This window comes from Macaca fascicularis, chromosome 13, assembly GCF_037993035.2.
Source record: "Macaca fascicularis isolate 582-1 chromosome 13, T2T-MFA8v1.1".
NCBI lineage: Eukaryota > Metazoa > Chordata > Mammalia > Primates > Cercopithecidae > Macaca > Macaca fascicularis.
Window position 1 is genome coordinate 808,466 of NC_088387.1, and position 15,084 is coordinate 823,549.

Below are 15,084 nucleotides of genomic sequence, written 5' to 3' on the forward strand. Positions count from 1 at the left end.
GTTTCCCCAAATGGTACAACTTACGTAACTATAGTACAACATCAAAACCAGGAAGCTGACATTGGTACAATCCATAGAGTTTATTTAGATTTTATGAGTTTTACATACTCATTTGTGTGTGTGTGTGTAGTTCTATGCAATTATGTCACATGTAGATTTCTGTAACCAGCACCACAATAGAGATACAGAACTGTTTCTATCTCCAAGACCACTTGTGCTTCTCCCTTCGAGTCAAACCCACCCCCTCTTCTATCCTCTCCTCCACCATCTCTAACCCTTGGCAACCACTAATCTGTTTCTCATCTCTATAATTTTATCATTTGAGAACATTATATAAATGGAATCATATAATACATATAATACATGATCTCGGCTCACTGCAAACTCCCCCTCCCAAGTTCAAGCGATTCTCCTGCGTCAGCCTCCTGAGTAGCTGGGATTACAGGCCTGTGCCACCATGCCCAGCTTTTTTTCAGTCAGCATAATACCCTTGATGTCTATCCAAGTTGTTCCATGTACCAATAGTTTCTTCCTTTACATTGCTGAGTAGTATTCCATGGCACTACCATTTGTTTAACCATTCACCCGTTGTAGGACATTTAGTTTGTCTCAAATTATTATTTTTCTTTTTCTTTTCCTTTTTTTTTTTTCCTTAAGACAGAGTCTCGCTCTGTTGTCCAGGTTGGAGTGCAGTGGCACAGTCTCAGCTCACTGCAACCTCTATCTCCTGGGTTCAGGTGATTCTCGTGCCTCAGCCTCCCGAGTAGCTGGGATTACAGGCGTGTCCCATTACACTCAGCTAATTTTTTGTATTTTTAGTAGAGACAGGGTTTCACCATGTTGGCCAGGCTGGTCTCGAACTCCTGGCCTTAAGTGATCCACCCACCTCGGCCTCCCAAAATGCTGGGATTATAGGCATGAGTCACTGCGCCCAGCCTGTCTCCAGTTATTAACTATTTCAAACAAAGCTGCCATGAACATTCATGTATGTGATTTTTTGATATTTAGAAATTTTATTTTATTTTTATTTTTTTGAGACAGAGTCTCACTCTGTCACCCAGGCTGGAGTGTAGTAGCATGATCTTGGCTCACTGCAAACTCCCCCTCCCAAGTTCAAGCGATTCTCCTGCCTCAGCCTCCTGAGTAGCTGGGATTACAGGCCTGTTCCACCATGCCCAGCTAATTTTTGTATTTTTGTAGAGACAGCATTTCACCATGTTGGCCAGGCTGGTCTCAAACCCCTGACCTCAAGCGATCCGCCTGCCTCAAGCAATACACCCGCCTCAGCCTCCCAAAGTGCTGCGATTGTAGGTATGAGCCACTGTGCCCAGCCAGAAATTTTAAAATTGTGGTAAAATACACATAACATAAAAATTGCCGGCCGGGCACGGTGGCTCACGCCTGTAATCCCAGTACTTTGGGAGGCCGAGGCGGGTGGATCACGAGGTCAAGAGATCGAGACCATCCTGGCTAACATGGTGAAACCCTGTCTCTACTAAAAAAAATACAAAAAATTAGCTGGGTGGGATGGTGGGCGCTTGTAGTCCCAGCTACTCGGGAGGCTGAGGCAGGAGAATGGCGGGAACCCAGGAGGTGGAGCTTGCAGTGAGCCAATATTGCGCCACTGCACTCCAGCCCGGGCAACAGAGCAAGACTCCCTCTCAAAAAAAAAAAAAAAAAAAAAAAAAAGCCATCTTAATTTTTTAAGCTGTTGCCCAGGCTGGAGTGTAGTGGCATGATCTCAGCTCACTGCAACCTCTGCCTCCTGGGCTCAAGCGATTCTCCTGCCTCAGCCTCCTGAGTAGCTGGGACTATAGGTGCCTGCCCTCATGCCCAGCTAATTTTTGTATTTTTAGTAGAGATGGGGTTTCACCGTGTTAGCCAGGATAGTCTTGATCTCCTGACCTCGTGATCCGTCCACCTCCGGCTCCCAAAGTGCTGGGATTATAGGCGTGAGCCATCGTGCGTGGCCCACCTTAATCATTTTTAAGGGTACAGTTCAGTGGCATTAACTACATTCACTTTGTTGTGCTACCATCACCACCATCTATCCACAGAAGTCTTGTATCTTTCAAAACTGAAACTTCAGCCATTAAACAATAACTCCCCATTCCCTTCTCCCCCAGCCATGGCAACCAACATTCTACCTTCTGTGTCGATGAGTTTAACTACTTTAGGTACCTCATGTAAGTGCAGTTATATAGTATTGTCCTTTTGTGACTGGCTTGTTTCACTTAGCATGATGTTCTCAAGGTTCATCCAGGTATAGCATGTGACAGAACGTCCTTACTTTTAATATTACGAATAATATTCCATTGTATGAATAGATCATATTTTTTTTATCCATTCATCTGTCAATGGACACTTGGGTTTCTTTCACCTTTTGCCTATTGTGAATAATGCTGCTGTGAACATGAGTGTACAGATAATCTCTTCAAATCTCTGCTTTCAATTATTTTGAAATATATCCATCCTGTACATGATTTTGTGTGGCTATACGTTTTCATCTAGGGGGATAAATGTCAAGCCGTGAGATTGTCAGACTGTGTGGTAAGTATATGTTTAGTTTCTAAGAAACTGCCAGCTGGGCGCGGTAGCTCATGCCTGTAATCCCAGCACTTTGGGAGGCCAAGGCGGGCGGATCACCTGAGGTCAGGAGTTAGAAACCAGCCTGGCTAACATGGTGAAACCCCATCTCTACTAAAAATACAAAAATTAGCCAGGTGTAGTGGTGCACACCTGTAATTCCAGCTACTCAGGAGGCTGAGGCAGGAGAATCTCCTGAACCCAGGAGGTGGAGGTTTCAGTGAGCTGAGATTGAGCCATTGCACTCCAGCCTGGGTGACAAGAGTGAAACTCCATCTCAAAAAAAAAAAAAAGAAATAAAAAGAAAAGAGGAAGGAAGGAAGGAGGGAGGGAGGGAGGGAAAGAAAGGGAAGGGAGGGAGGGAGGGAGGGACTGCCAAACTACTTTCCAAAGTGGCCATTCCATTTTATATTCCTGCCAGCGATGTGTGAAAGATCTAGTTTCTCTGTATCCTCACTAACACTCAGTGTTGTCCCCATTGTTTTTAGATGCTCTCATAGGTATAGGGACATATCGTCATGGTTTTAATTTACATTTCCCTAATAGCTAATGATGCTGAATTTCTTTTCATGTGCTTCTAGAATTGCCATCTGTACACCCTCTTGGGTAAAATGTCTGTTCATATCTTTTCCTCATTTTCTAGTTGGATTGTTTGGTTTCTTTCACTGCTGTGTTTTGAGAATTCTTTGTCTATTCTATATGTGAGTCCATTTTCTTTGTTTTTCTTTCGTTTTTCTTGGAAACAGGATCTTGCTGTATCACCCAGGTTGAGTGTGCTGGCACCATCATAACTCAGTGCAGCCTCACACTCCTGGCCTCAAGCAGTCCTCCTGCCTTGGCCTCCCAAAGCACTGGATTATAGGTGTGAGCTGCCACACCCAGTCAAGCTCATTTTCAAATAGGTTGTTTGCCAGTATTTCCTCCCAGTCTGTAGCTTGCCTTTTCATTCTTGCGGAAGGGTTTTTCACCAAGCAAAAGTTTTTAACTTTGATGACGTCCAATTTATCCTTTTTGTTTGTTTTATGGATCATGATTTTGGTGTCATGTCCAAGAATTCTTTCCCTAATCCATGGTCTCAAAGACTTTCTCCTGTGTTTTCTTCTAAAAGTTTTGTTGTCCCGATTTTACATTTAAGTATGTGACCCAATTTGAGTGAATGTTTGGACAAATGTGTGCGGTTTAGGTCAAGGTCTATCCTTTATCTTTATTGTTGCCTGTGTACATCACTCCTGCACCATTTGCTGAAAAGACTGTTGCTCTTCCATTGAATTGTTTTTGCACCTTTGTAAAAAAATCACCTGCACACACTTGCATGGGTTTTCTATTCTGGTTTTTTTTGGGTTTTTTTTGAGGCGGAGTCTCGCTCTGTCGCCCAGGCTGGAGTGCAGTGGCCGGATCTCGGCTCACTGCAAGCTCCGCCTCCCGGATTTACGCCATTCTCCTGCCTCAGCCTCCTGAGTAGCTGGGAATACAGGCGCCCGCCACCTCGCCTGGCTAGTTTTTTGTATTTTTTAGTAGAGACGGGGTTTCACTGTGTTAGCCAGGATGGTCTCGATCTCCTGACCTCGTGATCCGCCCATCTCGGCCTCCCAAAGTGCTGGGATTACAGGCTTGAGCCACCGCGCCCGGCCAGGTTTTCTATTCTGTTCCAAGGCATTTTTGAAAAGGGAAGTTATGCACAAAGGATGGCATGGTTTTGCTCCACTACCCTCAGGGTCTGCACTGTGATTCACCAACAGCAGCCTGCCAGAGGCTCCACACAGCATCCCGATCTGCCACTGATGCTTCAAACACAGTCATATCTGCTGGGTCATGGCAGCGTGGCAGGGAAGCTCACACAGCAGTCCGGATCTTCTGGCCATCTCTTGTCTTGAGCCCGACGCAAAGCTAGCAGCTTTTCTGGTTACTCGGTAAATAGGTCAGAGTAGCACACCCAAATAAGATGTATGTTACTTCCAAAATCCAAAAAGGCTTGCTAGGCTTTGTGTCTCCTTCTTAGTGGTCTCCCTTAAGAGGCCAAATGCAACTTTTCCTTTACCTTGGAAGGATATCTTGACATGCCTCAGACCACTAGGATTCTACAAATTTTACTAAGGTGGAAGGCCCCTGAATTTCTGTGGGATTTATTTCCCACTCTCTGGCATGCAAGTACATTGCCAATGTATGTATCTAGGTTAGTCACTACTTCCTACTCACCGGATCCAATCAGCATAATATGATCGGTGTAATAGGCCAGCCTGATCTCCTATGGGAGGGAAATGCATTCGAGGTCCTTTGAAACTAGATTATGACTTCGGAGTACAGGTTGGATATATGCCTGAAGTAGGACACTGAAGGCAAAGTCCTGACTTTGCCATCTGAACGCAAACTACTTCTAATACTCTTGATGAACAGGATTAGAGAAAAAAACCATTGACCACATCAATATGCATACAAGGTGCTGGGGGATGTACTGATTAGCTGTAAAACCACATCTGAAACAGCAGCTGCCAGGGGAGTCATCACCTGATTAAGAGTACAATAGTCCACTGTCATTCACCAAGAGCCATCTATCTTTTGAAGAGGCGAAATGGGCAAGTTTAATGCAGATGTAGTAGGAACTGCCTCCTGGCATCTTTCAAGTCCTTGATGGTGGCATCAATCTCTGCAATCCCTCCAGGATATGATACTGCTTTTGGTTTTCTGTTTTTGTGGGTAGAGGCAGTTTCAAAGGCCTCCTCTTGGCTCTTCCTACCCTAATAGCTCTTGTTAGAAGGTCACAGAAGCCATGAGGAGATTCTGCCAGTTGCTGAGTGTGTTTATGTGAAGTATGGAATCCACAGCTACAGGAATAATCACGGGATGGGTTCTGGGACCTACTGCACCCACCGCAAGACAGACCTGACCTAAACCTCCATCAGTCGCCTGATCTCTTTATCCCTCTGCCCTGACAGGTCACTGTGACATTTTGGGTCTCTAGGAATTGGTGTCAGCTCAGCCAGTGCTGAGTAATCCTTAAAACATCTGATATTCTCTGTCCTTCATGCATAGTCATCCTAGTAAATGGCTACAGGCACCTTTAGGGAAGGCTGAAAGGAAGATGAACAGCGTCCACTTTTGGTAGTGTACCAGTGCCTTTCCTGAGGGGGACCTGGCCTCCCCTTCACTCAGGGGACTCTCCATCTGTGAACTCCCTCAAGTCTGGGAATTGATGGAGGAGACATGACTCCCTCTTTTGGTGATTTAAGTCAGACTTCTGTTTACTAGGCCTAGATCTTTTCTGCTTATACAAATCCAGTAAGATTTCAGTAGGTTCCCCATTTCTTTTATTTCCAGAAGCACCAGGTAGCAACGCCAAAGGTCCTGGTGAGCCTGGCTATTCTGATGACGGTGTTTGTTCTACTGTCTATATGGTAACCATACCCAACTTCTGTTCAGTGATTAAATGCCGCCACATAGTACCTGTCACGTCATTATCTTCATTGTGTTTAGTGTTTTTGGGGGGTTTTTTGGTTGGCTTTTTTTTTTTGAGACAGAGATTTGCTCTTATTGCCCAGGCTGGAGTGCAGTGGCATGATCTTGGCTCACTGCAGTCTTCGCCTCCCGGGTTCAAGTGATTCTCCTGCCTTAGCCTCCCGAGTAGCTGAGATTACAGGTGCCCACAACCACGCCCAGCTAATTTTTATATTTTTAGTAGAGACAGGATTTTACCATGTTGAAGAGCTGGCCTGCCCTTCCACACCTGTGGGTGTTTCTCGTTAGGTGGAACGAGAGACTTGAGAAAAGAAATGAGACACAGAGACAAAGTATAGAGGAAGAAAAAGTCGGCCCAGGGGACCGGCGCTCAGCTTGCAGAGGACCCACGCCAGCACCGGTCTCTGAGTTCCCTTAGTATTTATTGATAATTATCTTTACAGATAATTAAAGATAATTAAAGATAATTATCTGTAAAGATAAGGGAGTGGCAGGACAATAGGATCATTTTAGGGAGAAAATTAGCAGTAAGACATATGGACAAAGATCTCTGTGACATGAATAAGTTCAAAGGAAAATGCTGTGCCTTGATATGCGTATGTAAACATCTCCACAAACCTCTTAGCAGCATTGTGCCAGCGAGCCCCACCTTATGCCATAAGGCGGTTTTCTCCTGTCTCAGTAAACAGAGCATATAATCGGGTTTTACACCGAGATGTTCCATTGCCCAGGGACGGGCAGGATTTTTAACCAGCAAGCTGCCTTCAGACACTTGTTTAACAAAGACACACCCTGCACAGCCCAAAATCCTTTAAACCTTGAGTCACCACAGCACATGTCTCTTGCAAGGACAAGGTTGAGGGTAGGGTCACAGATTAACAGCATCTCAAATACAGAACAAAATGGAGTCTCTTATGTCTACTTCTTTCTATATAGACACAGTAAGAGGCTGATCTCTCTTTCTTTTCACCACACCATGTTGGCCAGGCTGGTCTTAAACTCCTGAACTCAGGTGATCCGCCTGCCTCAGCCTCCCAAAGTGCTGGGATCACAGGCATGAGCCACCACACCCGGCCTAGTGTTTCAGTTTGATGGTAGCTGTTCAAAGAATTAGACTTCCACAAAAAAATTTTAAAAACTTTTATTCAATGAAAGACTCCATTAAGAGAATGAAATGGGCCAGGCGCCGTGGCTCACACCTGTAATCCCAGCACTTTGGGAGGCCGAGGAGGGCGGATCATTTGAGGTCAGGAGTTTGAGACCAGCCTGGCCAACATGGTGAAACCCCGTCTCTACTAAAAATACAAAAATTAGCCAGGTGTGGTGTCCGGCGCCTGTAATCCCCGCTACTCAGGAGGTTGAGGTAGGAGAATTACTCGAACCTGGGAGGCAGACATTGCAGTGAGCCGAGATTGCGCCACTGCACTCCAGCCTGGGCGACAGAGCCAGACTCTGTCTCAAAAAAAAAAAAAAAAAAAAAAAGAGAGAGAGAGATAATTAAATGACAAGCTACAGACTGGGAGGGAAATATCTGCAAGCCACATACCTGACAAAACACTAGTATCTAGAATTTATGAAGAATTCTCAAAACTCAACAGTAAAATAACAAGCAATTTGATTAGAAAATGAGGAAAAGACATTTCGCCAACAAAGAATTACAGAAGGCAAAGAGGTACCTGAAAAGATGTCCCACCACATTAACCATTAGGGAAATGCAAATCAAACCCACAGTGATATATCCCTACACACCTATCAAAATGGCCAAAGAAAAAAGTAGTGCCAGCACCATGAACTGATGAGGATGTGAGAAGCGGGATCACTCATACGTTGCTGGTGGGGATATAAAACGGTACCGCCATTCTGGAAAACATTTTGGCAGTTTCTTAAAAAGCTAAACATGCAGGCCGGGCACAGTGGCTCACACCTGCAATCCTCGCCCTCTGAGGGCCTGAGGTGGGAGAATCGCTTGAGCCCAGGAGGCTGATGCTGCAGTGACTTGTGACAAGACCACTGCACTCCAGCCTCGGTGACAGAGCAAGACCCTGTCTCAAAAAGAAAAAGAAAAAGGAAAGGTCAATTTCAAAAGGTCACACACTGTATGGTTGAATTTACATAATATTCTTGAAATGAAAAACTTATAGAAATGGAGACCAGATGAGTGGTTGTCAGGAGTTAGGAAGGGGGTGGGGGCAGGAGGGAAGTGGTGTGGCTATACAAGGGCAACCTGAATTCTTGTGGTAAAGGAAGTACAGCTGGCCCTCCATATCTGTGGGTTCCTTATCTGTGGATTCAACCAACCAAGATAAAAAATATTCAGAAAAGAAAGGATGGTAGGCCGGGCGCGGTGGCTCAAGCCTGTAATCCCAGCACTTTGGGAGGCCGAGATGGGCGGATCACGAGGTCAGGAGATCGAGACCATCCTGGCTAACACGGTGAAACCCCGTCTCTACTGAAAAAATACAAAAAACTAGCCGGGCGAGGCGGCGGACGCCTGTAGTCCCAGCTACTCGGGAGGCTGAGGCAGGAGAATGGCGTGAACCCGGGAGGCGGAGCTTGCAGTGAGCTGAGATCCGGCCACTGCACTCCAGCCTGGGCGACAGAGTGAGACTCCGTCTCAAAAAAAAAAAAAAAAGAAAAAAAAAGAAAAGAAAGGATGGTTGTGTCTGTACTAAACATGTACAGACTTTTTTCTTGACATTATTTCCCAGGCAATACAGTATAACAACTACTTATATAGCATTTACATTGTATCAGGTGTTATAAGTCACCCAGAGATTAAAGTATACAGAAGGATGTGCATGGGTTATATGCAAATATTATTACATATCATTTTGGATCAGGGACTTGAGTAGTCTCAGATTTTGGTCTCTACAGGGGTCCTGGAAGCAATCCCTCAGGGATATTGACAAATGATTATATTCTGTGTCTTAACTGTATCAATGTCAATATGCTGGCTGTCATATTGTTACTGTTTTGCAAAGTGTTACTATTAAGAAAACTAGGTGAAGGGTACATGGGATTTCCCTGTGTTATTTCTCACAACTGCATGAGAATCTGTAATTATTTCCAAATAAAAATTTTAATGTAACAAGCATATGAACTCAAAAAAGTTCAGCTGACCGTGAGAATGGATATCTTATACCAAGGACTAAAGGAATCTTTCCCCTACCAAGAATCTTGGCCAAATTTTTTTTATTAGGAGTTGATAGCCTCTCAAAAATCATAAACTTTGTGATTTTTACAAAGGTTCTTTCTGGTGGTCGCTGGATGTCCAAACCACATCTCATCACCCTTACTCATTTGCTCAAACCAGGCCAGCAAATTAGGCCTCAGTCTTAGGGATCACCCCTATTTCTGCACCCTGGTTATTCAAACCACTTTTCAAGGCTTCCCTCCCAGGTGTTTCCCTGGAAGGACTTGCTACCGATGCTCAGGAGAACTAGATACAGGCAGTTCAGGCCATGGTTAAGGTTCCCCAGTTCCCTAGGGCTGACCTCATCCCCTTTTTTAACAGCTGCATTTTGATATATTTCACATACTACACAATCCACTCATTTAAACTGTAAAACTTGGTGGTTTTTAGTATATTCACAGAGCTGTGCACTCATCATCAGAGTCAGTTTTAGAATATTTATTACTACACGAAAAGAAACCCCATACCCTGTAGCTGCTTCTCCCCTAAACTCCGTCCGGTCTGCCACTCTAGCTCAAAGCAACCACTAAGTTAACTAAGAACCCACTGCCAAATCTGAGGTCACAAAATTTAGCCCTGTTTTCTTCTAAGAGTCTTATCATTTTAGCGTTGATGCATTTTGCGTTTATTTTTGCACACTGGGTTAGGTGAGGGTGCAGTTTCTGCATGTGGCTGTACAGACATCCCAGCACCATTGGCTGAAAAGACTATTCCTTCCTTCTCCACAAAATGGTCTTGTTGAAAATTAGTCGGCCACAGACACATAGGTTTATCTCTGAGCTCAAAATTCTGTTCTGTCGGTCTCCATGTCCATACTTTACCAGTTCCACATTATCTTGACTGCTGTTGCTTTATAGTGAGTTTTGAAATTAGTAAGTGTGAGTCCTTCTACTTCATTATTCTTTCCCAAGATTGTTTTGGCTCTTCTAGATCCCCTGCAATTTCATGTAAATATTAGAATCAACTTTTCAATTTCTACAGATAATATCGCTGGGGTTCTTATAGAGATTGCCTTGAATCTGTAGATCAATTTGGTGAGTATTGTTATCTTAACAATAGTAAGTCTTCCAATCCATGGACGTGAGATGCTTTTTCATTTATTTATATCTTCTTTAATTTCTTTCAACAGTGTCATATAGCTTTCAGAATATAAGTTTTGCCATTTCTTTTTTTTTTTTGGAGACGGAGTCTCGCTCTGTCACCAGGCTGGAGTGCAGTGGCGCGATCTCGGCTCACTGCAAGCTCCGCCTCCCGGGTTCACACCATTCTCCTGCCTCAGCCTCCCGAGTGCTGGGACCACAGGCGCCGCCACCACGCCCGGCTAATTTTTTGTATTTTTAGTAGAGACGGGGTTTCACCGTGTTAGCCAGGATGGTCTCGATCTCCTGACCTCATGATCCACCCACCTCGGCCTCCCAAAGTGCTGGGATTACAGGCTTGAGCCACCACACCCGGCCGCCATTTCTTTAGTTAAATTTATTCCTAAGTATTTTATACATTTTGATGCCATTGTATTATACATGGAATTGTTTTCTTTCCTTCCTTCTTTCTTCTTCTTCTTTTTTTTTTTTTTTTTTTTTTTGAGACAGGATCATGTTCTGTTGCCCAGGCTGGAGTATGGTGGCATGATCATGGCTCACTGCAGCCCCAACCTGCTGGGCTTGAGCAGTCCTCCTACCTCAGCTTCTCAAGTAGCTGGGACTACGGGCCCACACCACTATGCCTGGCTAATTTTTGTATTTTTTGTAGAGACAGGGTCTACTATGTTGCCCAGGCTGGTCTCGAACCCCTGGGCTTAACCAATCCTCCTGCCTCGGCCCCCTAAAGTGTGGGGATTACAGGCATGATCTATCACATCTGGTCTGGAATTGTTTTCTTAATTTCATTTTTGGATTGTTCCTCACACATGTATGGAAATATTATTCATTTTTGGCCAGGCGCAGTGGCTCATGCCTGTAATCCCAGCACTTTGGGAGGCCAAGGCAGGTGGATCACAAGGTCAAGAGATTGAGACCATCCTGACCAACATGGTGAAACCACTGTCTACTAAAAATACAAGAATTAGCTATGCCTGGTGGCCTGTAGTCCGAGCTACTTGGGAGGCTGAGGCAGGAGAATCACTTGAACCCAGAGGCCGAGGTTGCAGTGAACCAAGATTGTGCCACTGCACTCCAGCCTGGTGACAGAGTGAGACTCCACCTCAAATAAATAAATAAATAAATAAATAAAATATTATTCATTTTTGTATATTGATCTTGAATCCAGCAATGCTGCTAAACTCATTTACTCTAAAAGGTTTTTAATGGATTCCTTAGCATTTTCTACACACAAGATCATATCATTTATGAACAGAGTTTTTCATGTTCAACCAATTAAACATTTACAATGTTCTTTTTTTTTTGAGATGGAGTCTCACTCTGTTGCTCAGGCAAAAGTGCAGTGGCGTAATCTTGGCTCACTGCAACCTCTGCCTCCCAGGTTCAAGTGATTCTCTTGCCTCAGCCTCCTGAGTAGCTGAGATTACAGGCATGCACCACCCCGCCTGGCTAATTTTTGTATTTTTAGTAGAGACAGGGTTTCACCATGTTGGCCAGGGTGGTCTTGAACTCCTGACCTCAAGTTATCCACCCACCTCTGCCTCCCAAAGAGCTAGTATTACAACCATGAGCCACCGTGCCTGGCCTACAGTATCTATTATTCTCTCCCTCTGACATTTCCGTTCACCACTGCGGCACTCTGAATCTTGCCATTCTCCTGCTCCTAACACTAAGAAAAGGGGGGGACCTCACAATTGTCTTACCTAACAGACAGTTATGGAACTTCCTGTAGCTCACTCAGATCCCTTAGAGACTCCTGTGAGAACCATGGGCTAATATTTTTATTGTTGTTTATGATGGATGATACCTTAAAACTGAAACTGGAGGTTATTAAGCAGGATAAACTATTACTAATTTATCTTTAGAATATAGTCCCCTATCTGAGGTAAAGTCAGCCCAGATGGCAGAACTTATCCCACTTACTATATAAAGCTCATCAACTAGTCAAATACCAGACAGTAAACATATATACAGATAGCAGACATCCTTGGGAGGAGTACATGACTTGAGGGTACTCTACAAACAAAGAGGGTTTCCTAACCTCAGATAGAACCCTCTTCAAAAATGAACAACAAATTAAAGAACTTATATTAGGTAGATGCACTCCTACTTCTTAGATTGTAGCTGTTACGAAAGCTAAGGCTCATGAAAAGATAGTACGAGAAGTGATAATATGAAAAAGATAATATGGAAATGAAAGAAAATGCTCTGATTTCTACGCCAAAGAAGGAGCCTTACCCAAAGCTATGTTCCTCACTGAACCCTCAAAGGATCCATCTCTGGAGGAATTCCAAGAGATTAAAAAATATCAATATTAAGGCCCTCATTCTGGAAATGAAAAGTGTTAAAAATTATAACCTTCACTCAAATAATCCCTAGTGCTCCCAAAATGGCCATGTGGTTGTGCCAGATTTTTTCAAGTGGGCATCAGCTAAATTTCTCCATTATATTATCCATTATGGTACATATGAATCAGCTACTATCTTAAATTAACATTGATGAAGACACTTTAAAGCACAGGTTTTAAACAGTATTTTTAGGCTGTACACCATCTGTCAACATAGTCCTGGAAAAACTGTAAAGGTAGGACATGGCCAGGAACCAAAGTCTCAAGAGCCCTCTGGAAACTTTCAGATGGATTTTATCCAGCTTCCTCCCTTCATGATATTCTAATATATTTTAGTTATTGCATATTTTAGTATTGTAGGTGTTATATTAATGGGTTGAAGCATTTCCTCTCTGAAAATTTGCAGTCCTTACAGCCACTAAGAGGTTTCTCACCTGGAACATCCAAACTTTTATAGCAAGTGATCAAGGCACACACACATTAGGGGAACTGATAAATTAACAGTTTGGATATTTGTCCCCACCCAAAACTTATGTTGAAATGTAATCACCAATGTTCGGTTGGGGCCTAGTGGGAGGTGACTGGATCATGGGTGTGGAGTGAGTTCTCATGGGATCTGGCCATTTAGGTGATACCTCCCCCTGCCAACTCCTTCTCACTCCTGTTTTCACCATGTGATGTGGCCATCACCCTTTACCTTCCACCATGATTGTAGCTTCTGGAGCCCACACCCAGAAGCTGAGCAGGTGTCAGCACTATGCTTCCTGTAAAGCCTGCAGAACTATGAGCCAGCTGAACCTCTTTTCTTTATAAATTACTCAGTCTCAAGTATTTCTTTATAGCAATGCAAGAATGGCCTAATACAGAAAATTGGTATCCAGCAGTGGGGCATTGTTATAAAGATAACTGAAAATGCAGAAGCAGCTTTGTAACTGGGTAACAGGCAGAGGGTAGAAGAGTTTGGAGGGCTCAGAAGCAGACAAGATGATGAGGGAAAGTTTGGAACTTCTTAAAAGACTAGTAAAGTGCTTGTGACCAAAATGTTGATAGTGATATGGACAATGAAGTCCAGGCTGCCAAGGTCTCAGATGGAAATGAGAAACATATTGAGAACCAAAGCAAAGGTCACCCATTATGCCTTAGCAAAGAACTTGGCTGTATTGTATCCATGCCCTAGGGATCTGTGGAAGTTTAAATTTCAGAGTGATGATTTGGGGTGTCTGCCAGCAGAAATTTCTAAGCAGCAAAGCATTTAAGATGTGGCCTGGCTGCTTCTAATAACCTATGCTCAGATGTGGAAGCAAAGAAATGACTTAAAGTTGGAATTTATATTTCAAAGGGAAGCAGAGTGTAAAAGTTTGGAACATTTGCAGCCTGATCTTGTGGCAGAGAAAGAAAAAGCTTTATTGAGAGAGGAATTCAAGCCGGATGTGGAGCAACTACTTGCTAGTGATATTTGCATAACTAAAAAGGATCCAAGTGCTAACAGCCCAGACAATGGGAAAAAAGCCTCTAAGGCATTTCAGAGACCATTGTGGCAGCCCCTCCCATCACAGGCCCTGAGGCCTAGGAGGAATGAATGGTTTTATGGGCCAGGCCCATGGCCATACTGCCCTGCACAGCCCAGGAATATGCTGCCCATATCTGCTGCTTTAGTTCCAGTTGGGGTTCAAAGCAGCTCAGGTACAGCTGAAGCTGCCACTTTGGAGGACGCAAGCAGTAAGTTTTGGTAGCTTCCATGTGGTATTAAACCTGTTGGTGTGCAGAGTGCAAGAGTGAAGAATGCCTATCAGACTCCATCTAGATTTCAGAGTCTGTATGAGAAAGACTCAGTGTCCAGGCAGAAGCCTGCTGCAGGGGTGGAGCCCTCATAGAGAACCTCAACTAGGGCAGTGTCAAGGGGAAATGTGGGGTTGGAGCCCCCACATAGTGTCCCCAGTGGGGCACTGCCTAGTGGATCTGTGGGAAGGGAGCTGCTGCCCACCAGATTTCAGAATGGTAGAGCCACCAGCAGCTTGCAATCTCAGCATGGAAAAGCCACAGAGGTGGAGCTGCCCAAGGCCTGGGAGCCCACCCCTTGCAGCAGTGTGCCCTAGATGCAGGATATGGAGTCAAAGGAGGTTATTTTGGAGCTCTGAGATTTAATGGCTGCCCTGCTGGGTTTCAGAGTTGCATGGGGACTATAGCCCCTTTCTTTTGGCCAATTTCTCCCATTTGGAACAAGAACGTTTACCCAATGTCTATATACCCCTTGTATCTTGAAAGTAAATAATTTGGTTTTTTATTTTTTAGACTCATAAGTGAAAGCACTTGCCTTGTCTCAGACCTTCCAGTTAACTCTGGAATGAGTTAGGACTTTGGAAGACCATTGGGAAGGCATGATTGTGTTTTGCAATTTGAGAAGGACA

At 44.1% G+C, this 15,084-nt stretch overlaps 1 protein-coding gene and 1 long non-coding RNA gene across 8 annotated transcripts in view; one reads left to right on the forward strand and one right to left on the reverse strand.

The window, feature by feature from the left end:
• The window catches only part of ZNF514 (zinc finger protein 514), a 91,985-nt gene that overhangs the window by 1,968 nt on the left and 74,933 nt on the right, over window positions 1-15,084 (reverse strand). The gene's annotated exons all lie outside the window — the stretch shown is intronic.
• LOC141408292 (uncharacterized) lies at window positions 3,289-6,193 on the forward strand. The gene is made up of 2 exons (XR_012421855.1): window positions 3,289-3,902; window positions 4,220-6,193. It is a non-coding gene; the product is annotated as an uncharacterized lncRNA (long non-coding RNA).